Source organism: Chelonoidis abingdonii, chromosome 11, assembly GCF_003597395.2.
Source record: "Chelonoidis abingdonii isolate Lonesome George chromosome 11, CheloAbing_2.0, whole genome shotgun sequence".
Classification (NCBI taxonomy): Eukaryota; Metazoa; Chordata; order Testudines; family Testudinidae; genus Chelonoidis; species Chelonoidis abingdonii.
In genome coordinates, this window is record NC_133779.1 from 47999432 (window position 1) to 48021745 (window position 22314).

Here is a 22314-nt window from a genome sequence, read left to right on the forward strand (position 1 = left end):
CTCCTTGTAGTTGCAACTCTCTATGGCTCTCAAGCTAATAGCCCCCCTATGCTTACCTGGGGTTGGAACTCACCGTCTGCCTCAGTTTACCAGAGCCTGGATTTTGCCACCTTCGGGAAAGAATGCAGGTCTCAGAATGCTGGTTGGTGTCAGAGCCAAAAAGGATCTGTCTACACTGCACACTAAGCCTGGGCTCTGACGCAGGTTTTGAGTCCAAGCCCCTCTTCCGTCCACACACAAATCAGTCTGACAAGGGTCAGCAAGCACCCAGGACCAGGGCCCTAACATAGAGTTGTCAGGTGTCAGTTCTCAGGTATCTGGTTTTCAACTGGGACACCTGGTCGAACAGGGACCATGGTGGCTCTGGTCAGCACCACTGCCTGGGCCGTTAAAAATCGGGTCAGTGGTGCAGTGGGACTCGCAGGCTTCCTACCCAGCTCCACCTGGCTCATGGGAAGCAGCGACAAGTTCCTCTGGCTCCTAGGCATAGGGGCAGCCACGGGGGCTCTGCCTGCTGTCCCCGCCCCAAGCACCGGCTCTACTGCTCCCATTGGCCGGGAGATGGAGGAACATATCGCTGCTTCCTGGGAGCTGCCGGAGGTGAGCGCTGCCCGGAGCCCGCATCCCAAACCCCATCCCATGCCCCAACCCCCTCCCCCAGCCCAGAGCCCCCTCCCACACCCTACTCCCTCCCAGAGCCCACATCTCTCACATATACACACACACCAACCCCCTGCCCCAGCCTTGAACCTCCCCTACACTTTGAACCCCTCATCCTCAGACCAAAGCCCCCTCCTGCACCCCAAAACCCTCACCCCCAGCCCCACCCCAGAGCCTGAACTCCCAGTCGGAGCTTCCCCCCGTCTCCCGCACTCCAAACCCCTCAGCCCCAGCCCAGTGAAAATGAGCAAGTGAGCGAGAGCGGGGGAGAGCAAGCAACAGAGAAAGGGGGGTGGAGTGGCTGGGGGAGGGGCCTCTGAGAAAGGGCCTTGGTGAAGGGGCAGGGCAAGTGTGTTTGGGTTTCTGTGATTAGAAAGTTGGCAACTCTAGCCTAACTCCCTGCTGGGGAGGAGAGCGAGAGCCCAAGTCCTGCTGCAACTCTGGGCCAAGCCCTGTCATTTTGCAGTGTAGACGCAGCTCAAGCCAGAGGCCCGAGTCAGAAGCTCGGCGTAGTGCAGCATGGACACCTTAGCAGAGCTATGAAATCTGGGTCCACCAACTGTAATCCCTGGTCTACAATGCACGATGGACACTCAAGAAGTGGCTTGGAAACACCAAGTCCCAAGCCCAGGTCCCACAGACCTGGGTATACGATGCAGTATAGACATACCCAAAGAGAATGCAGGTGTCCTCAGTTCTCGTCCAGTGCTTTATCCACTAGACTATGTGCCTAGTGTTTTTTCTTAAAGATTTATGGGACCCATTTTATAATTGATTAAAACTGTGCATCAACTGCAGGAGATTTTTTAAGAGAGGAGCCTGTGAAAGCTAAGTCAATTAACTGCCCCCAAACTTCGTTAGTGCAGAGTTAAGACTGCCCAATGCTGCCTTGTGCCCTTCCCAGAATGCGGCTAAACTTAAACCTCTGAAACCCAGGACATCGCGAAGAGATGCACTCGTAAACTTGAAATCAACCAGGCACAGAAACGTCAGCTACCAGCCTCGGTGAGACTGCCCACTCTGCCGCTCCAAGCACCACGCACTTCCAGCGTGGGTCAACATTGAGGCAAAAAGGTCACAACACCTAATCAACAACCACATTCACGGTCCAATCAAAGGAGTCACCGCTCGGTTCTCTTAGCTAATTTTTGACCTACTTACCAGCAGCCCTGGACGGCTGCAAAGCGCATGAGGCATTAATGATTTAAAGGCCAGGTACGCTGCAGTGTTATATAATACTAGAGTTAGCTCGAGCCGAGTATCACACTAAACAGTGAACATGAGCCAGTGCTAACCGTCCTCCTCTGCTGGTGTGTATGGGTCTGATTCTTGGATGCCCTGCACTTTGGGCCTGATTCTCAGTTGCACTAAAGCCTATTACGCTGCCCAAGCAGTCCAATGAGGCCTTAAATTTACGACAACGTTAAGCCCTCTTTACTCTGTGCATGAGCCCTTGGGTTCGTCTACATGGGGACACAGGAAAGTTAATCTGAACTAATTTTTCCAGGGGATTAGTTAAACCACATTAAATGTCTGTGTGGATACTCTCATTGAGAATTAAAGTGGCCTTAATTTAGGTTAGCTTAATTTATCTTTTATCTTAATTCACTTACAAAATTAATTAAGCGAAACCAAATGAAGGCCATTTTAAAACCAAATGAGAGTATCCGCACAGGTGTTTAATGTGGTTTAACTAATCCAAATTAAATTCACACCATGAGTTAATTTAGATTAATTTTCCTGAGTGTCCCCATGTGCGCAAGAGAACAAAGGCTTTTATGCTGTCATTTAGACCAGTGCAAAGGGAGTTTAAAACAGTGCCACTCTGATATGGTAGCCTTTTACACACGTGACACACACTGAACAACTTACACAGACACGCAGAGCTTGTCCACACTAGGATAAAAGGTGGGAGGTGGGGTTAAGGCATATTAGCTAACACATTTTCGCTAACGTGATTTAAAAACTTCGTGCAGACAAGGCAAATTGTATCGTAAAACATTTTCACTGGCGACAGTGAACACTAGGTTCTCTCCTAGACTTCATCTCAACCAGCTAACACGTGTTACCACACATCTTGTCCTATCTACACAAGGGTTTTAAAACATGTTAGTTAAGTGTTTTTTAAACATCTTTGGCCTACCGTAGACATGCCCCCACAGGCCCATAAATCCCACACCAACACAAACCCTGCATTAGGAGAACCAACCTGCACACTTAGCGCTCCCATCCTCCTAAGTGCTGAAAACTTGGTTTCAATCCTTAATGAGGAGCTTGTGGATGTAACAGAACGGAAAAGCTGTGCAGAGGACAAGAAGATCTGCCTAAGCACAAGGCCGAAAGGTATGCTGCTTATACATGCAATCAAAGATGTGCTAATGTGGTAATCTAGGTGTTTCAGTCCTTGGTAAATATCAGACTGCACAAAAGCTAGGCAGTGCAAATCATATTAACTTAAGTCTCTGAGCTCTTGCAGGCAGGCTGCCACAGTAACAGCCAGTTAACGAGTGATTGTTTGGGGACTCCATTTATTAATATGTATTACGATAATACACAGAGGCATGAACTAACTGAGATCGGGGCCCCATTTTGCTATGCGCAGCACAGACACACAGCAAGACACATTCCCTGCCCTTAAAACAGCCAGAGGTAGTCTGGCTTGCTGGATAGGGGCCTGGACTGAAATTCCAGTTCTATTCCCCACTGACCCATTGCTTTGCCCTTAAAGACCTTAACAAGGAAGAGGAGGAGGCAGGAAAATCATCAGCCTCACTTTGCAGCTGGGGAATTGAGGCACAGAGAGGTTAATGCCAGGTTTTCAAAAGCTCAGTCACTGTCTGGTTAATTCACAGAGGTACTTGGCTGGGAGCTGAGCCCTTTAGAAAAGCCAGTCTTGTGCAACCTTTCCAGGATCATGCAATGAGTCTACGGCAGAGCTGAACTGAGCCTGCAGCCACTACCTTAACCAAAGGACCATCCTCCCTCCCTGCTTGGGGGACCCACTGCATTTAAAAAAAAAATGAAAAAAAATCATTTAAGGATAGTTTTGCTTCATCAGCTGGGGGAGAACTCCATGGCATCATCAGACACGTTAGCGATGGAGAAGCTCCATCTGGCCAAACTCCCTGCACCATCATTCCCTATAAGTATTTTTCTTGGCTTTTGATCCACCCAAGCTTCAGGGTATGTCTACACCAGAAATGCTATAGCAATGCTGCTGTAATCACTTACGACAGCAATGGAAGGGGTTCTTCTGGCACTGCATTAAATCCACCTCTCCAAGAGGCGGGAGCTAAAAAAAAATTCTTCCGGCAACCTAGGGCTGTCCACACTGGGGCTTAGGTCAGCTTAACTACGTCTCTCAGGGGGGTTGCGATTTTTTCACTGCCCTGAGCAATGCAACTAGGTCGACCTGACTCTCTAGTATAGACTAGCCCTTAGAGGTCTCCCTCACTTTCTTTGGAAGCCTATTCCAGAGTTTATCTCAACCTCAGAAATCCTACCCCCATCCCCTGGTAGTTAGCCTCCATGTTCTCTTTCTTGACTTCAACCTGTCACTCCTAGTTCTATCCCTAGTGGGGCCATATGAAATAGTTCTCCCCATCCTTTGCCGTTCACGCCCAACAAATACTGCACGGGACTGATTCCCACAGCCCTGCATCCAACACAAAGCGGGCCAGATTGTCAGTTCAATTAACATCAGTGGAGTAAAGCTGATTTACATCAGCTGAGGGTCCAGCCCAGTGAGTGTAAAGTGCTATTGTTCGGTACCATTTTGCATCCACTTTTTATGCCAGCATAAATGACTGCACAAGACACAAAGCGTCTACAGGTATGTCTGCACTACAAAGCCCACCCCACCAATAACTATGTCTGCAAGGCTATCGCAGCAGAGTCCCGCAGTGTAGACACAGCCTAGTTTTTCTGTCAGTGTATGTCAAAAGAAGCCCTCTTCCCTTGACGCAGCTGCGTCTACACCGGGGGTTTTGTCAGCTTAGCTATGTCACTCATGGGGTGTGGGTTTTGTTTTTTTTCATAGCTATGCTGATGTAATTTTAAGCATAAACCAAGCCTGAGAATTGGACTCTCTGTTTGCTTTATTGATTGTTCCTTCCATTTGTAACTGGAGCCCCTTTGCCCGTTGATTGGAGCGATTTCACAAGAATTACAAATATACAACGGAGCGATCAAATCAATGCCAGTAATGCAGGAGATTTTTTTGGTGGTGGTGGGACCATTTTTGAAGATTCTGCAAAGCTAAAGCTAAATGCTACTTGTTTTACCACAAGCTACAGCTGCTGAGCGCTTGAGCATGTTTGGAGCAGCATTACGTTTATAGTGAATTGAATTTTAAGGGCCCTCTTTACCCTACAAGCACAACTGCATTTTTGTAACCAATCTACGACACTCATCCCACTCTGTTACAACAGTCCTGGTTAGGGTGATCAGACAGCAAATGTGAAAAATCGGGACAGGGGTGGGGGCGTAATAGGAACCTCTATAAGAAAAAGACCTAAAAATCGGAACTGTCCCTATAAAATCGGGACATCTGGTCACCCTAGTCCTGGCTGCATTGTGCAAGCTTTTTTTTGCTGACCATGTTTGTATGGCTGTTGCCAGACCAGTGCATTCTGGGAAAATCCAGGCAGCTATCCCATAATGCCTCCACGGATATAAACGCCTCCACGGAGACATGCACACAGAAAGGCACCAGCACAACATGCAGCAATGCATTCTGGGATGTCCCTCATGGCACTGACAGCTGGAAAGGAACCGTGGCCAAACTGGTTTCATAAACACAATGAGGCAGGTGCTGCCTACACTACAGTGAACCTGTGTGCGGAGCCAGCTTCTGGAAGACGTCCATGCACCAGGCTAGGTTGCTGCCATGGTTCCTGAGAGTTGTGTGTGGACGCAAACTCTCTTCGGAGCCCACTCGAATGCAAAACCAGTTACAAACCCAGAAGCTGTTGTGACGATGTATAAGCACTGCACAAACACATCATGAGAGATGCTCTCTGCCCCAAATAGTCTACAAACTAAATAGCCACGACAGGCACAGAGTGAGAGGGGAAACTGAGGCACGGGGGGGGCAGCAATTTGCGCAAGGTTGTCCAACAGAGTCAGGAACAGAACTGAGGTCTTGGACATGCCAGTTGAGTGTGCTAACCACTGGATCACGCTGCCTTTTAAACCTTGGTGATGGTCCACGAGAGGAAAGGCAGGGCAGAAGCATCATAGAATAGGGTTTAACAGGCAAGAGTCCAGATTTAGTAAATTCAAGCCAGCCCTCCCTCTTTCCGGGGCATTTGCAATGAGGAAACCTGCTGAATACATGAGAAAACTCTTTGGGCACCATCTTATAACTCCGCTACCCCAGGAACAGATTTAGCCCTTAGCATCCGGTGAAGGCGCTGCCAGCCAGGCTGATTTCAGGCAGGCCATTATCACCTTGCAGCCTCTCAGAAGCTGGGATTTTAAATCAACCTGGGAGGCAGCCAGCTCTCACAAGGGCCAGTAACCGGATGAGAGCTCGGTAAGAGATACCCTCCGCCCCCTCCTCACATGCCCCCACCCCGGCCAGGCAAATAGATGCTTAGGGAAGTAGGGGAGGGCTGGGACAAGCTTCGCTCTCGGGCCCTGGGTGGGGAATGGGCTCAGCGCTGTATCGGAGAGTCGGGTCCAAATTCCACAGCCGGCAGGTGAGGCGTGGCCAGCTGCAGGTTCCCAACCCGGATGAGGGTGGGGGACGAGCGAGGCCGGGGCTGTGAGTCTGATCACGAGCCAAGGCCCTTCCAGAGATGGGCAGAGAGAAGGGGAAGATCAAGGCTCACTCTCTCACACCACCACCCTCCCCTTTGGCATGAGTCAGCAGCCGCCTGCCCTGTAACTTCCACGGGACATTTTATACCACACGAGGCCCACGCCTCCGTGAGCAGCTTGGGGCTTTGAGTGACTGCTTGGCCTGTCCTCTTGCCATGGAAACAAAACAAACACGTCCACCCAGGTCCAAACCTTCCAGCCTATAACTCTCCTCACTCTGACAAACAGAGGCAGGTCATAAGTCACCTCCTGGCTGTAATTAAGCCCTAATGAGCTGAGGCACAGGGCTTTTCCTAGGGGGGTTAATAACTGACTGGGGCAAAGCCAATGGACCACACAAGCAAGTCATTAATCTCTTACCATGCTCAGCACCCAGCTGATTATTAGTTACTGCAAATAAAGACAAAGAAATATCAAAGCCCAGGCCTTGAGATGTTTTATGGTTGATGCAGTTGCTATGTACAGGGCACACGGGAGCTGTAAATTAGCTCTGAATCCCCCTCACTGCTTTCCATTCAGCTTTAGGATCATCCCACCTCTGGATCAGGAGAGAGCTGGATTTCACTACCGAGCCCCGCAGAAAGGTACAAAAAATGCCAACCGCCTTCACAGCCTGGAGTTTTCAGCCCCCCTTAAAGGTGTCTTATCCTGGAAAATAAAAAGGAGCTTCTGCCAAGAAAAAAACTGGTCTTGTGCTTACGGCATCAGACTGGGACTCAGGAGATCTAGCTTGAAATTCTTGGTTCTGCCACAGACTCCCTGTGTGACTTGCCCCTTCTGAGCACAATGGCCCTTAATCAAGTGTGATTATTTAGGCAGGTGTCCCTGTGCTGGTTTAAAGATGACACATAGTGCAGGGCAATGAAGAAGCAAAGCTCAGTTCGTAGTCTGTAAAATGGGGAAAATATAATCTTTCCTTTGTCCATCTTGTGTCTGTGAGCACTTAGGAGCAGGGACTGTATGCACTAGAGTTAGGCTTGGCAGAATTCGGTGTTGACATTTTTATAATTTCTATGAGTACCCTCCATGTTCATTTTTAAGTTTTTTTTTTTTTTTCAATTTTTATCAGTTCAAATTTTCACACTTGCAGGAAGTTAAGGGGAGATGGGAGTGAGGGGAGTTTCACATAATAACTGTTTAGTGACAGTCGATATTGGGAGTCAAAGAATTTAGCTTTATAACCGTTCACACAGAGACGGCCAACATCCCCTGTCAAAAGATACAACGTAAATATCCTTAAATCACAACCTGATCAGTCCTCAAGCTGCATTCTTCTTACTTTGCCTGTTCGTAAATTTCAGCGGTCATCCATGGAAATCTGTGTGTGTTAGGGCAGGGGAAGGCAACCGATGGCACACACGCCGAAGGCGGCAAGCAAGCTGACTTTCAGTGGCACCCACACTGCCCGGGTCCTGGCCACCGGGTCCGGGGGGCTCTGCATTTTAATTTAATTTTAAATGAAGCTTCTTAAACCTTTTAAAAACCTTATCTACTTTACATACAACAACAGTTTAGTTATATATTATAGCTTATAGAAACAGACCTTTTAAAAATGTTAAAATGTATTACCGGCATGCAAAACCTTAAATCAGAGTAAATAAATGAAGACTCGGCACAGCACTTCTGAAAGGTTGCTGACCCCTGTGTTAGGGTGACCAGATGTCCTGATTTTATAGGGAGAGTCCCGATATTTGGGGCTTTGTCTTATATAGGCACCTATTACTCCCCACCCCATCCTGATTTTTCACACTTGCTGTCTGGTCACCCTAGTTCATGTGTGTGCAGTGAAATCAACCCTATGCAGGAGGTCAGACACTAGATGATCAGAGTGGACCCACAGAATCATAGAATATCAGGGTTCGAAGGGACCTCAGGAGGTATCTAGTCCAACCCCCTGCTCAAAGCAGGACCAATCCCTGGACAGATTTTTGCCCTAGATCCCTAAATGGCCCCCTCAAGGATTGAACTCACAGCCCTGGGTTTAGCAGGTCAACCACTGAGATATTCCCCCTCATCCAGCCTGGCAACCTATGAATTGTGATTGGGGCATCCAGATGCTACTGTAAGACAGAATGTTGGGCCACATCACACTAAGCGGTTGTACAAACAATGCTGCCCTCAACTCCAACGGAGTTTTAACTGAGTCAGGACCACAGGACTCTGCCTGTTAAGAATAGAAGGTGCTTTGCATGCTTCCATGGGAGCTAAGCCTAGAGGTCACAGGGTCTCGAAGCCCAGGGGTATTTTTAGATCACAGTGGTAGGTGGGTCCATCCCACGCTATAGCCCTGCTGGGAAACTCCTCCCAAAGATCACGTGAAAGGCCTCCTCCCTCAGAACTGTCTCTGATTGGAATTAGTTTGATTCGTGACTGCCGCAGGATCCAGCAAGCACAAGCAAACAGGGGAGGGGAGAATGCCCGATCTTCCAGCCTGGAGTGGACATAACAGCCTCCAGGAAACCAAAAATCCTGCCTGGGGCTTGCGAATGACAGGGCCAGATCTTCAGCTGGTGTACATCAGTGTACCACCAAGGCATTCAGCGAGGTTACATCGACTTCTTCCGGAAGATGAGCACCAATCAGTAATACCTAATCCAGACACGCCCTAATAGGGATTGTTCAGGTCCAAGAGGAGAGTCATTGTCAGAAGTCTCAGAATGGCCAAGGAACACTGCGATATCTATGCCATCAAAGGGCTTTGCAAAAGTGGCTGGGCCTAAAAATTGACCTGACAGGATAATGGACTAATCTAATAAATCTTGGCTCAACACCTCTAAACAGATGACTTTCTCTGGAGAGGAAATATGATTTTATGGTTGCGGGTTTGTCTGCATGGGGAAATAACTTGAATTCAGATGTGGGCAGGGTGCATATATAAGACAGAATTACTATTCCTGATTAACGCCTTGTGCAGATGCTTTTATTCCGGAGTAAGAGTACCTTATTCTAAATAATTTAATTCATTTCCAAAAGGGATTCAGAACAATTCACTCTTATTCTGGAATAGGAGCATCCACACAGGGAGTTAATCAGGAATGGTTAATCCACTTTAAAGCATTCTGGATTAATTTTCCTGTGTAGACAAGCCCTCAGAGATAGGCTTAAGAGCTGAAGAATGAGGTTTAATATTTCTTCCAAACTTTTTGTTAGCATGAACTATTCTAACTTTGGATATTAAGGTTAGCCAGGTACCCTGGCCCACGGGCCTTATTTATAGAATCCAGCATTCTGCCTTGTGTTTGACACCCCTCCCTTAGGTGTCAAAAAGCAATCACCAAATATCATAAGATTGTCACCTCTTATGATGTTATCAATGTTGCTACAGAATTGCTGACTTGTACAATTTTATTGTGAGCCTCTAAATATGGGGTAAAACCTTGGCTCCATGAAAAGTCATTGGCAAAACTGCCACTGACATCAGTGAGACCACAATTTCACCCTTAGTGTTTTTTCTTAAAGTTCCAGCTCCTGGACTCATGTGATTAGGTGATAACCTCAGCCTTCATTAAAAAAAGTAAGCATCCAGCCCTCATAGTTGTAGAGAAGAGATTTAAAAGATGAACCCCAAAGGCTCAGAAACCAGAAGACAAATAAAAAGAATGTAAAATGTAGTATTTAAAAAAAATCATGATTTTTGGGAGGCCCAACTCCTAAATGGTCAGGAATGGAGAATCAAGGCAATATTGTTTATTCCTGTCATCTTCCCCTGCATTATACATATCACACATTTTTCTCAGAATTACTGTACTTTTTTTTTTTTAAAAAAAATCAGAATTTTCAGAAACTTTTTAGTCAGGGATCTTCTTCCCTGTGGTGGGCAGGGAGTTTTACGTTTTAAAAATACTCTTTCACTTTGAATATCGAATTGGGCAGAGTCAGAGGAGGTGATCAGCAAGGGGTAGTCTAATTTCCTAACTCCATCCCCCAACAAAACTGCTTGTGTACAGAGCTGTTGTTCTCTCATCTCTTGTGTACGGGTGTGAAACATGGACACTATATAGGTGTCATATCAAGCAGCTCAAAATATTCCACATGCGCTGCCTCCGCAACATCATGAAGATCCGCTGGCAAGACAAAGTGCCCAATCTCGAGGTCCTCGAGACAGCCCAGATGGCAAGCATCGAAATGATGATCATGAAGTCACAGCTACATTGGACTGGTCATGTCAGCCGCATGGATGCCAACAGAATCTGCTGCCAGCTTCTGTGTGGTGAGCTCTCCCAGGGCAGCTGGCATATAGGTCGCCCACGGAAACGTTACAAGGACACCATCAAAGCCAATCTGCAGTACAGCAGCATCAAACGTAGGGACCTTGAGGACGCCGCCAGCGACAGAAAACAGTGGCGTGCAACAGTTAGAAATACCTGCATCGCCTTTGAGGAAGACCGCTGCTGGCATCTACAAGAGGCATGCGAATAACATCACAGAGCATCAGCAGCGCACAATCCACTGACCGCAAACTTCCCATGCACCATCTGCAGCAAAATATGCACCTCTAGAATTGGCTTGTACAGTCATCAGAGGGCGCACCATGAGACCAACAATAGATGATCTGCACAGATTTGTCATCGTCGGATTGATGGACTATCAAGATCCCCCATGGGATGAAAAGGGCTTAGAAGTTTTGCCATAGCAGGCCTGGTTTACACTTAAAAGTGTCACTGCTCTAGAGTGGCAAACCTCCCTAGTGCAGACCCAGTTATACTGAAATAAAAGTGCTAACAACAGGAGAGCTTATTCCAGTTTGGCAAAGCAAAACTATCTACAGCAATATAAAGCATTTTATACCAGCATCATAGCGTAGGGCTTGGAGAACTCCTGCATAACTATTTCAGTAAAAAAAAAGTCACCCCTTACTGATACAATCATGCTCGTAAAGCTTAGATCAGTCCAAAGTTTGTGTTTCATCAAAAGACCAGAATTTGCCCCTGTGCCCCATCAGAGCAGCTGGAGATTAGAGCCTAATTCTCACCCTCAGGCCTTGTTTACGTGAGAAAGCTGCACCAATTTAACTTCAGGTGTGATTTTAAACCATTCTAATTAAACTGGTTCAAATTCCTGTATGGATGCTCAGTAAAAGCGTGGCTTCTTTTGGTTTAGCTTAATTCAATTCCTAACTGACTTCAGCAAAACCAAAACGAACGTGCTCACATAGGGGTTTGCACCAATTCAGCTAAATCAATTTTAAAATCACATTAATTTAAATCAGCACAGCTTTCGCCTGTGGATATGGACTAAGGCCCCTTTGCACGACCCTGGCAGTGTAAAGAGGTCTTAAAATGTGTGTAAACTACACCCTGGCAAAACTGGGTAGAAGGGCCTTAATTTAACATAAATGAGACTCAGAACAATACGTTTTATTTAAAACTCTAAATTGGACCTTAACCACATCACGCTACAGATTTTCATCATTTTTATTGCTTGAGCATCAACTACACTAAAGCCATTGGACTCAACTCTGGACATAAATTACATCCTGAGGTCCCCCCTCCAGTCCTACAATTCACTTGAATATAATAATAAAACAACTTACGCTTATACAGAGCTTTTCATCAGCAGATCTGAAAGCGCTTTACAAAGGAGATCAGTGTCAAGGTCCCTATTTTACAGATGGGGTAACTGAGGCACAGAGCAGGGAAGTGTTTTGCCCAGCAGCGGCACTGGAAAGGGAACCCAAGTCTCCTGAGTCTGAGGCCAGTGTTCTAGCCACTAGGCCCTACTGCTTCCCCTGAGCTGCTTTGAGAGAGGTGTACAGGGGCCTTAGCTTAAATGAGACTCTGATCCTTACATGCATGAATAACTTGTCTCCTGCTGAGCAGAGCCACTGGCCCTGACTCACCTCTGCCCTGTTTTTACACCAGTACCAAGCAGGGGTCAAATGTTACTGAACCAATGAAATTTACATTCACTTTAAGGCCCTTTATGCTTGGAAGTGCAAAGCAGCCTTACTGTAAAAAAGAATCAGGACCTAGCAGTCTGCAGCCGGGAACTATGTAGCTATAGTTACACAGCTGCAAATTTCCCTACCTCTAGACAAGCCCTAAAACTGAACAGGGGAGGGAAGGAAAAACAAAACAGAAAAAAAAAATCCCATGCAACACACAATTCACATTAGTGTGAGATTTATACTGAAATTTACACAACTTTAGCATTGCACACACCCACTCCCTCCTTTGGCATTCTGGGCTCATACAGATACCTTGCAACAAGCTGAAGGCGGTTGGGAATTTCAGCCTCTTTGTAGGCCCAGCTGTGCTGTGTTACTTAAGAGGATCATTTTGTTCCTTCAAGCAATGTAAGGTGGGGGAACATCCAGATGCCGAATATGCTCCCCCCTTAAGTTATTTTAGGGAGCGAGCTGCATTTTCCCCCTTTTCGTATCGCATCGAAAATTCCACAGCTTACCCAGCTGTGAAAGTAGCTATGTTCCCAGGAATTTCAAAAGGGGCCGTGACCTCTTTCCAGGATTGTACAGTATAGGGTGGCAGGGAGCCAATGTTAATTATAGGAATAGGAAAAGACAAGAGATGCATTTGAAAGGCACTGCCCACTCCAAGCTGGAGAGCTGAGCAGCTCAGGAGCAGGCAGCTATGCAAAGGAATGGCAAGGTTTAAAGGGTTTCATGCCGCTTGGTGCAAAAAACTGCAGGAGAAAAGGAATTCCAAACATTCCTAAGCACCACGCGAAGGGCCGGATTCTCATTTACACCAAGGCCAATTTACACTGCTCTAGCAGCATGAAACGGGGTAAATTAGAAGCAGGGCTCCCTTTAAGATTCCTTTATACTGTCAGAACAATGTCAAACAGCCTCTGCATGCATGAGAATTCAGAACACTGTTTTACACCAGTTCTCCCCTGGCATAAATGCTCAGACCTGCTGCAGGGTGAAGGAAGAGACAGCACTGCCAGCTCTCATGATTTTACTGGGAGTCTTGCCAGATGTAGCATCTTTCTTGAAGCTCCCAGCTTCTGGAGTCATGAGATAATATGGGAATTTCAGCTTTCCTTGACAAAAAAAAGTTTCTAGCTCTCAAGATCATGGAGCAAAGCTTAAAAACATGACCCTAAAGGCTTGGTAGCCAGAAGGCAAATGAAAAAAACCCTACATTTCTTACTATTTAAATCCCATGATTTTTAATCCCAATCACATGACTTTTGGGGGCGAGAGTCATGGTTTTTCAATGGCTGGGATTGGCAATAGTGAGAATGAGGTCTCTAGATTCGATTTTTTTGGCTCTGCCACTGGTCTACTGGGTGACCTTGGGCAAGTCACTTTCGCTCTCCATACCTCAGTTTCCCCAACTGTGAAACAGGGATGAAGACACCGAAAGCACCTTCGTAAAGCCTCGGATGAAAAGCGCTAAGTAGTGTATTTTTAATAATGCATCAGTAACATGAATATGGCAATTTATTTAGCCTGCCAGGTTCTCTTTGGAGACTGCATCCCATAATTATCCTGGGCCTGATTGTCAGATACATTAATGGCCTGTTACACTTCCCTGGCAGTTAAGACCCCTTTACGTTGCCAGAGTGGTATAGAATCAGCCCCCTCCCCCATGAGTTTTTAGAACCTTCCCACATCTCTTCCCTCGGGACCTTGCATTAGCATGCCAGACTCTGTGCTGCCCAAGAACATGCCATTCTCATCGCTTCCCCAGTGAACTGTAAACTGGCCCGCCAAGTGGTCGACTGGATTGAGTCTGGGATTGACTAAGCGACTGCTGACCAGCTCCACCATCCTCGGTAGATTTCATCATAGCAAAATGGAAAATCACTGAGCTGTTGCGAGGCATGGAATTCTCATTTGCACTGCTCCGGCAGGGTGAAAAAAAAAGGGGACCTGGCATCAGTGTGAATGTAACTGACACCTTTTAAAAGCCCTGTTAGTGGAGTAAAGAGGATTTAGTCCTTGTCTTCTTAAGGGGAAAAAAAAAGTGCGTTTCCAACCCATGTTAAGCGAATCTGTGTTAAAATCCTAGTGAAGACAGGCAGTGTTAACACATTAGCCAATCAAGCCACCACTCCGCTACTAGGGTATACCTGGACTAACACAGTTTAAAATGACAACTGCCTTGTTTTTAACACGGATTATATTAACACAGGTTAACAATGCACCTTTCCTCCTAGGACACACAGCCTTAGCGTATCTAAGAATCAGCCTCATCAAGTTTGTCCCAAAGAGCTTCCAGGCTAAAGAGACACGGACTGGAGGGGAAACAGGCGAAATGACTAGCCCAAGGTCACGCAGCAGAGTCACGAAGAGAACCCAGGTGCCTGACTCCCACGCAGGTGCCCTAGCCACCCTGCCCTTCACCTCTTAACTATTCTTTCCAGTTTAGTAGCAATTGAAATCAAAGGGAGTGGCCAGTGTTTGGCACTCTGAAAATCAGACAATAGGTGACTGGTAAGCCGGGGTACTTTACATCTTCCTCTGCGTGTGCATGACTCACTTAGGCAGACACCTGCTTGAGATTACACATTCTCCCCATGGCAGAGGAAAACGATCTGCCATACAGCAGAACCCACCTCTCTAACTGTGGGGTATCGAAAATGGTGTTAAAATTGCAAGCTGTTACTTGAAATTCTCTGGGGATTTTCCTAGCCCTGTTAGCAGGCTAGGGGGCTTTGTAGAGAAGTGCGGGTGCTGGGTCTCATGCAGTCAGTCCGCAAAGAGCTAGGCTAGAGCAAAGTGGGGCCGGCCTTAGGGGCAGGTGATCAGGCGCCCTGGGCGTCAGCTTCTGGGGGAACCACATCAGCATCTGGAGGGGGCATCACATTGCTCAATCTTTTGTTTTGTTTTTGGGGGGGAGGACATTTTCTGCCAAGGGCAGCAAAATAGCTAGGGCCAGCCCTAGCGCAAAGTGCTACCAAACCAGAATGGAAGGCTCATACTCTCGTTCACATAAGGGTTTGTCTACCTGAGAAAATTACATTGCCAGAGGTGCCGGGGCTCAAGCAATTTTTTTTTCCTTCATAACTGATGCAGCAAGCCCAGCAGTGCTGGGGCTCTGAACTGCCAAGCACAAGGGTGCCAGAGCTGTGAACCGCCAGGTCCAGCGGTGCCGGGGCTCTGAAGCGCCAGGCCCAGCAGTGCCATGAGATTGGCTTAAAAAAAATCAGGAGATTTTGAAATAAAATAATATTTGGGGAGTGTTCTTTATTAGCCTGCTGGTGTTAGATCTTTTCCACGCTTTTCTCTGCCACCACAACTGCTAGAAACCTTTTTAAAGTATTTATTTATTTTCAAAACCCCAAGCTGAACTTCTCATGGGAGTCCAGGAGCTGGAGCTTTAAGAAAGACATCAAACATCACTAGACTCACAAAAAGGAGTTGAGTGGGTGGTGCCCGATTTCCTTAGGCCCCTTAAAAAAAAAAACCTACCCCTAATTTTGGCAAAGTTGTAAATAACAGATACAACCCCAAGGAAGGCTGGGGTAAGGGTACTGGAACAAGGATGCGACAGCATCCACTGTCTTGAAGTGGTTTCCATCATATCCAGGGTTTACAATTTTGATCAATGGCTCTCAGCACACTCCCATACAAATTGTTCCGGAGTGGGGGAGGGGAATAGGAGGGAATGTGAAAACATCCATGTCAGAGACTTTAAAACAAATCAAATGAAGATATTTGGAGCAGATCCAGATGTTTACTAGTGACGCACATGGAAGTATAAATAAATTATCTGATAAGAATTTTTTTTTCACAGGCATCTTTCCCTTATCTTATCAGATCTCAGAATGGAGCGTCCCAAAAAACAACCAACAACAAAACCAACCCTTGAGAAAACCAGATGCAAAATGAAATCACTAGGAACTTAAGATTCAATCCCATTAATCATCAGACATTTGAACCAGAGTTTCCAGGACTCCAGGACCTAAATCTCATCTCTTACGGAGAGCAGGAGGACTGAGTCCCAGAGGGAGCCCTGGCTCGGACTCAGAATCCCTATTAAAATCCCTGCAACAGAAACCGTATTCCCACTGATCTGCAGTTCACAATGCTGCACTAGCCACAACGGGGAAGCAGAGACACTGCCCCGCCCCACCCCGCCCCTATGGGGGGGCCCCATGTGTCCCTAGGGAGATAAGGACCCTGAGCCCAAGGGCTGCAGTTCTGCTCGGCCTAAATGCCGATCATGTGAGGGTTTTATTTATGTATTTATTTGGGGCGGGAAGGCAGAAGAAGTGCCCCGTGCCCTCTGCACTGGGAACGACCTCACCACTGGGATGCAGTAATATACTAAGCAAAGCACTGATCCTGCAAAGCGAGTCAGGCCAGTGGCCCCTCTCAGCCTTTCCAAATCAACAGAACTCTCTCCGCCCGCACTGATCATGGATCCCCCAGCTGGCTCTCGCGTCTTGCCCTCCACAATGTCCGTATCAGTGATATAAAGTAACCAAGCACTAGAAGGGGACAAAGGCCACCGTGAATTAACAGGAGTCACCCTGATTTGGGAAACCTACCCTGAGCTTCAGAGATCCACAGTGCTGGACAGGGAGCTGTTACATCTAAAACCCAGGAGCCTGCACTGCTGAAGCTAAAGAACCAAGCCCAGGTGGTCAGTGATTCAGCATAAGCCTCTATTTCTGGTCCAGGGTTAGGTCCCAATATTTCCGAAATGTACCACTTGAACCCCTGGTTCTTTCAGCTTTGGGCCAATGAGAACTTGTCCAGTTCCCAGACCCGCTGTGTGACCCTGGGAAAAACCACTTAATCTCACTGATTCTTAGTTCCCCATCTGTAAAAAGGGGGGGACAGACCCACCCTTTATCTATTTAAGGCGTCAGATCTTAAGGGCACGGGCAGTCTCTTACAGTGGGGACCTGACGTCATCCAAGGCCTCTAGTGCCACTGTCATACAAATACAGAATAATAAAGATCAAGGAGAAGAGGGGAAAAAAATCAGGCTTTCTTTATCCGTCACACAGCAGGGAAAGAAGTGAGCAGGTTTCTAACCAGCAGAGTCTTCTACAGCAGACGGAGGCAAATAACCTAACTAGCTGAAAGACGGAGCTTGATCAGTTTATGAATGGGAATATATGACAGGGCAGCCTTGCGACAGCAGAGACCCAGGCAGTCCCTTCCAGCCCCATGCCCTTGATTCTGACTAACCTAGTTTATTCCTGTCCTCCTCGCCTTGGTGGTGCTTTATGCCTCTCTCGCCATCTTTTCTTTGGGTCCCAGCTCTTGCACATTCTCCAAGTTTGCGTCAGGACCTGGAATGAGCCAGCTCTTCCCCTAAGTGCTTCCACAACAGAGAGCCTTTGCCCCCCACTTTCCTGGGATTCTCTCCCCGCAGAGATCTGGCTAGCCGACTCATTTGCTAATTTTCAATCCAAAAATCGAAGAGTCACCTCGACGCCGAGCACTTTGTAATTTACGTCTGTTCGTCACTTGCCCTGACTTTGAGAAGTATGACATCGTCCTGAGGATAGCGTTTGTTGTTAATGTACTGGGCGGGGCCTCAGAAGATCAAAGTTCAATTCCATCCTCTGCTACAGGATCCCTATGTGACCTTGGGCAAGTCACTTAACGGTGTGTTTACACTGCAGACTAAGCCCAGGCTCTGACTCAAGCCACAGACCAAAATCAAAAGGTCTCTGTAGCGCAGTATGGATGTGTTAGCAGGGCTGTGAGACCCGGGCCCAACAACTGTAAACCCAGGTTTACAAGGCAACATGGATGCTCAAATGTGGGCTTGGAAACACTGAGTCCACAAGCCCGGGTCCCACAGACCCAGGTTTACAAGGCAGTGTAGACGTACTTTTGGAGCCAGGTTTTCAAGAGCGCTCGGAACGCTGGGCACCGCACCTTTTTCTGGGTCTGACCCTTATTTAGGGCCAAAACAGGCACCGAACTCTTTTGAGAACCCAGCCCCACCCGTGGGCTCTGAACCCCTTGAAAGTCTGGCCCTCCTCACCCAATTCACCCTGCCCTACGCCAGGGCGCAGTAAGCGTGAAATGCCAATTCTTGATGAGAAGACCAGAGTATTACATGAGCACAAAGCAGAGTGTGCAAGATTCAAGCCAACAGAGAGCATCAGGACCTTTCTTTCTTGGTGCCTCAGGTCCCCCATCTGTAAAATGGGGATAAAAAAATTCATATTTATACTACAGCCCTTTCACACAGAGAGGAGACTTAAAATGACAGTAAATTACAGTGACACCCAACTTAAGGTGTGGTGTGACGGGGCCTTCCATCTTCTGTTACCTACGCTGCACATTGAGCTATTCAGGAACTACTACCTCTGAATAAATCCACGCGTAGACCCTCTTGTTCCAGAATAAGGGTGTGGTACTCCTGTTTGGCTTAACGCACTTTGAAAGTATTATCAATACAAATAATAAACGACAACATACTTAAGAAGTTAACACCAACCCAGTGTCTTATGGGTTTCCTAAGGTTATATATTTTAAAAAGCGTTTTTGTACAATGCTATCATACGTCATAACTGGTCATTTTCTTAAAACTCTTGTTCCCAGTTCTGGCTAAAATTGGCTTGGCGCTCAGTGCAGACAGAGCTGACAACTGCAGATGAAGGAGTTCGTTATCATTTACGCTAAGACCCCTTTATACCGCTCAGGAAAGCGGCTCCAAAGCGAGTGTCCTTTTACACTATAAAGAGGGCCTTCAGTGTAAATGAGATTCAGCCCCTTAAATGATGTTCGAAGACAAAAAAAAAAGCAACACTGCAAAGCCGAGAACACGTCTCCGTAATTGAAGAATACAAATCAATCCCAAGAATGCTGCAATTATCCCCAGAATAAGCCTTGCAAAGCCAGGGAATTCAGAGTTAAGGCAAAACAGCAAAGAAATCCAACCATGTTCAGGGTCTGGAAATACAGAGCAGAGGCACCCAAACAGTCTTATTGTATGACCGGAAGTGACACTCTTTTCCAGTGGGATCCATGCTACTTCTGGCCCCGAGTTACATCCAGAGGTGACTTTTACAAACTACCAAGGGAAGCAGTGGATTGTCCGTCTCTGGATGTCTTTCTGGAGGAGAAGTTTCAGTCAAACACAAGTGATTGGGCTCAGTACAGAGGAAATTGGGGAGAACTCTGTGGCCTCTCTTATACAGGAGGTCAGACTAGATCAGTGGTTCTCAAACTGCGGGTCGAGACCCCATTTTCATAGGGTCGCCAAGGCTAGCATTAGATTTGCTGGGACCCAGGGCTGTAGCTGAAGCCTGAGCTTCACCCCCACCTGGGGCAATGGGGCTCAGGGTACAGTCCCTTCTCCCTCCACCTGGGTGGCAGGGCTTGGCCTGCAGCCTCTTTTCCCCCCACCCAGGGCGGCAGGGCTCAGGCTCTGACCCCGCTCTCTCCAGGGGTCATGTCGTAACTTTACTGTCAGACGGGGTCACAGTGCAGTGAAGTTTGAGACCCCCCTGGAAGAGATGCTCTAATAACCATTCTAGCCTTAACAACGAGGAGTCCTTTTGGCACCTTAGAGACTAACAAATTTATCTGGGCATAAGCTTTCATGGGCTAAAACCCACTTCATCAGATGCATGGAGTGGAAAATACAGTAGGGAGATATACATACATAGTACATGAAAAGATGGAAGTTGCCTTACCAATTCTAACGAGACAATTCAATTAAAGTGGGATATTATCAACAGGAGGAAAAATCACTTTGTAATGGCAATCAGGTGGCCCATTTCAAACAGTTGACATGAAGGTGTGAGTAACAGTAGGGGGGAAATTAGCATAGGGATCTTACACAGAGGGAAGATGAGGCCCAGAAATAGTATTCTGGCTTTTAATGAAATATAGATAAAAGGGGAGGTCTCATCAAACATTGTCCGTTGTTACCCAAAAAACACATCAGGCATTTAAAACAATCAACGTACAAGAAGCACCTGAATTTTAAAGAGGCCAAAGATTAGGGAAATTGAGGCTGGAAACTTACAGAGGAAATTTGCTGCCCTGGTCCAGCAATGGGCTTGTCTCGACTGGTGGGAAAGTCTCGAAAACTTCAGGAAAAAGAAACAAAATGCCCTCCCATTTTATCCCCTTAGGACTGAAAACCCAGAGCAAAGTTAGGCCCTGGATGCTGCAGCTTTTCTGAGTTCCTACGGAGTCTGGGCAACCTGCCATGAGCAACAGCGGCTCCGGGGGTGTGGAAAAAAAATAAGTGTTTATTTTGGGGGATGAGAGAAAACTTGCAATGTACAAACTGCGGAGGCAAAAAAAAAGAAGTGTTTCTGTCGCTCCTGCCAACACTGAGCGCCTCGCAATATAAAGACTTTTGTTTAAGATCCAAGATCTCTGGTGGGAATACTTAACTTACTAAGTATATTCTTTCCTGAGGCTTACGCCTAGAGAAATTAACAAGATCTCATTCATATACCATCTAGGAGAGTCAGCCCCTCTCATCGCAAGGGTGGTTTCCCTGTTTGCCGTAATACCCTATATGGCCCTCTTTTTAACATAGGGCGGTGGCTCAGAACGATCCAGCGATTTGGGCACTGGGCTGGGAGCCAAGAGACCTGGGCATTGATTCTTAGCTGTGTTCTGGCCCCTTTACTCCGCGTCTTGTGGAGAATAGTCACATCATCCTAGCCTCCCTCTTCCTGCTGCAAAAAGTTCATGTTAAGAGCTCTCTCTTCCTGCTGCAAGCTGATGGTTGAGCTAAAGGAGAATCCCCACGTGCTGATAGCAGTATAGGGCCAATGACACACAGTTGATCCATTCTGAATCTATCCAGCACAGGGCAATCTTACATACACATGCATGAGCAGACATCCAGCCCATTATAATCCCTGCCTCGTAGTGCACTGGGAAAGATCAAACGAGCTAATATTTGAAAAGGACAATCTATGTGCTAAATATCCTTCTCACCTCAGTTGTTTTCTCCTTTGCCAGCAGCATTCAGCGCTGTCTGGATAGCTTTAGGAATTACTGAAGAGACACCGGAGGACAAACTTCCTCCCACTGTGGCCCAGATTCCCCTTCAGCCTGATCCTTCAGTGAAGTCATAACCCAGTGCGGGGGGGAGGCGTGATTGGGGTTCTTTTTTTTTTTTTTTTTAAGCATCCCAGAGTGTTGCCATGGAAATGACTGTGAGGCTATCATTTGTTAGCAGAGGAACCAAAACTGTGACGAAGGAAAAACACATGGGCTCAAACCAGACGACCACTAGAGATGAAGGGCAGTTTTGTAGTTCAGGCACTGCGCAGAGGTTCAGGGGACGCGGGTTCAATTTCTGCTCCTGTCACGGCGCATGTCTGCAATATCTCCGGAGATGGGATTATAGCCTGGGCTGAGAAACCCACGCTCGCTAGTGGGGCTCAAAATAGCAGTGAAGACACAGCTCACCTGGGGCCCTTGCAGTGCTAGCTCCTGCCGCTGTGTCCCCTTTTCAGCCACGCGAACTAGACGAGAGGTCGCTAGATTGGAGCTAGCACGCGTAGGCAAATCCAGGCAGCTGTCACACCCCGATGGACTCCCTGCATGAGTCAATTAATCTCCCAGGGCTTTAGCTCCCTATCTGATTATAATCCGTTCTTCGTCTGTTTAAATTACAACCTCTTTGGGGCAGGGACTGTCTCTTACAACTGTCTCTGAACAACTGGAATGGGGCCCAGCTCTTGCTGGGCTGTAGGGATGCACCCAATGCGATATAAGCAGTTATCAAGGATCTTTGATAATTAGCAAAACGGAGTAAGAAGTATTAGAGGAAAAGCAGAAACCAATGAAATCTCTGAACCAAGCTCCTCCTGGGTGGAATTCCATTGACTTCAGCTGTCCCCAGCTCCCTCCCAATCTCAAGCCTAGGCAAGCGGATTAGCTCCCATGCAAAGAGACCCAGCTGACACAAGGGT

The 22314-nt window shown here is 47.1% G+C and overlaps 1 protein-coding gene across 8 annotated transcripts in view; it reads right to left on the bottom strand.

Annotated features, from left to right (window-relative positions):
• MEF2D (myocyte enhancer factor 2D) overlaps positions 1 to 22314 on the bottom strand; it is a 177650-nt gene that overhangs the window by 137656 nt on the left and 17680 nt on the right. Inside the window, exon 2 of one of the 8 annotated variants that reach the window (XM_032792116.2) lies at positions 7020 to 7131. The exons of the other annotated variants lie outside the window; for them this stretch is intronic. The gene's annotated coding sequence lies outside the window, so the exon portion shown is untranslated. The remainder of the gene's footprint in view (positions 1 to 7019; positions 7132 to 22314) is intronic. 8 annotated transcript variants of the gene reach the window in all.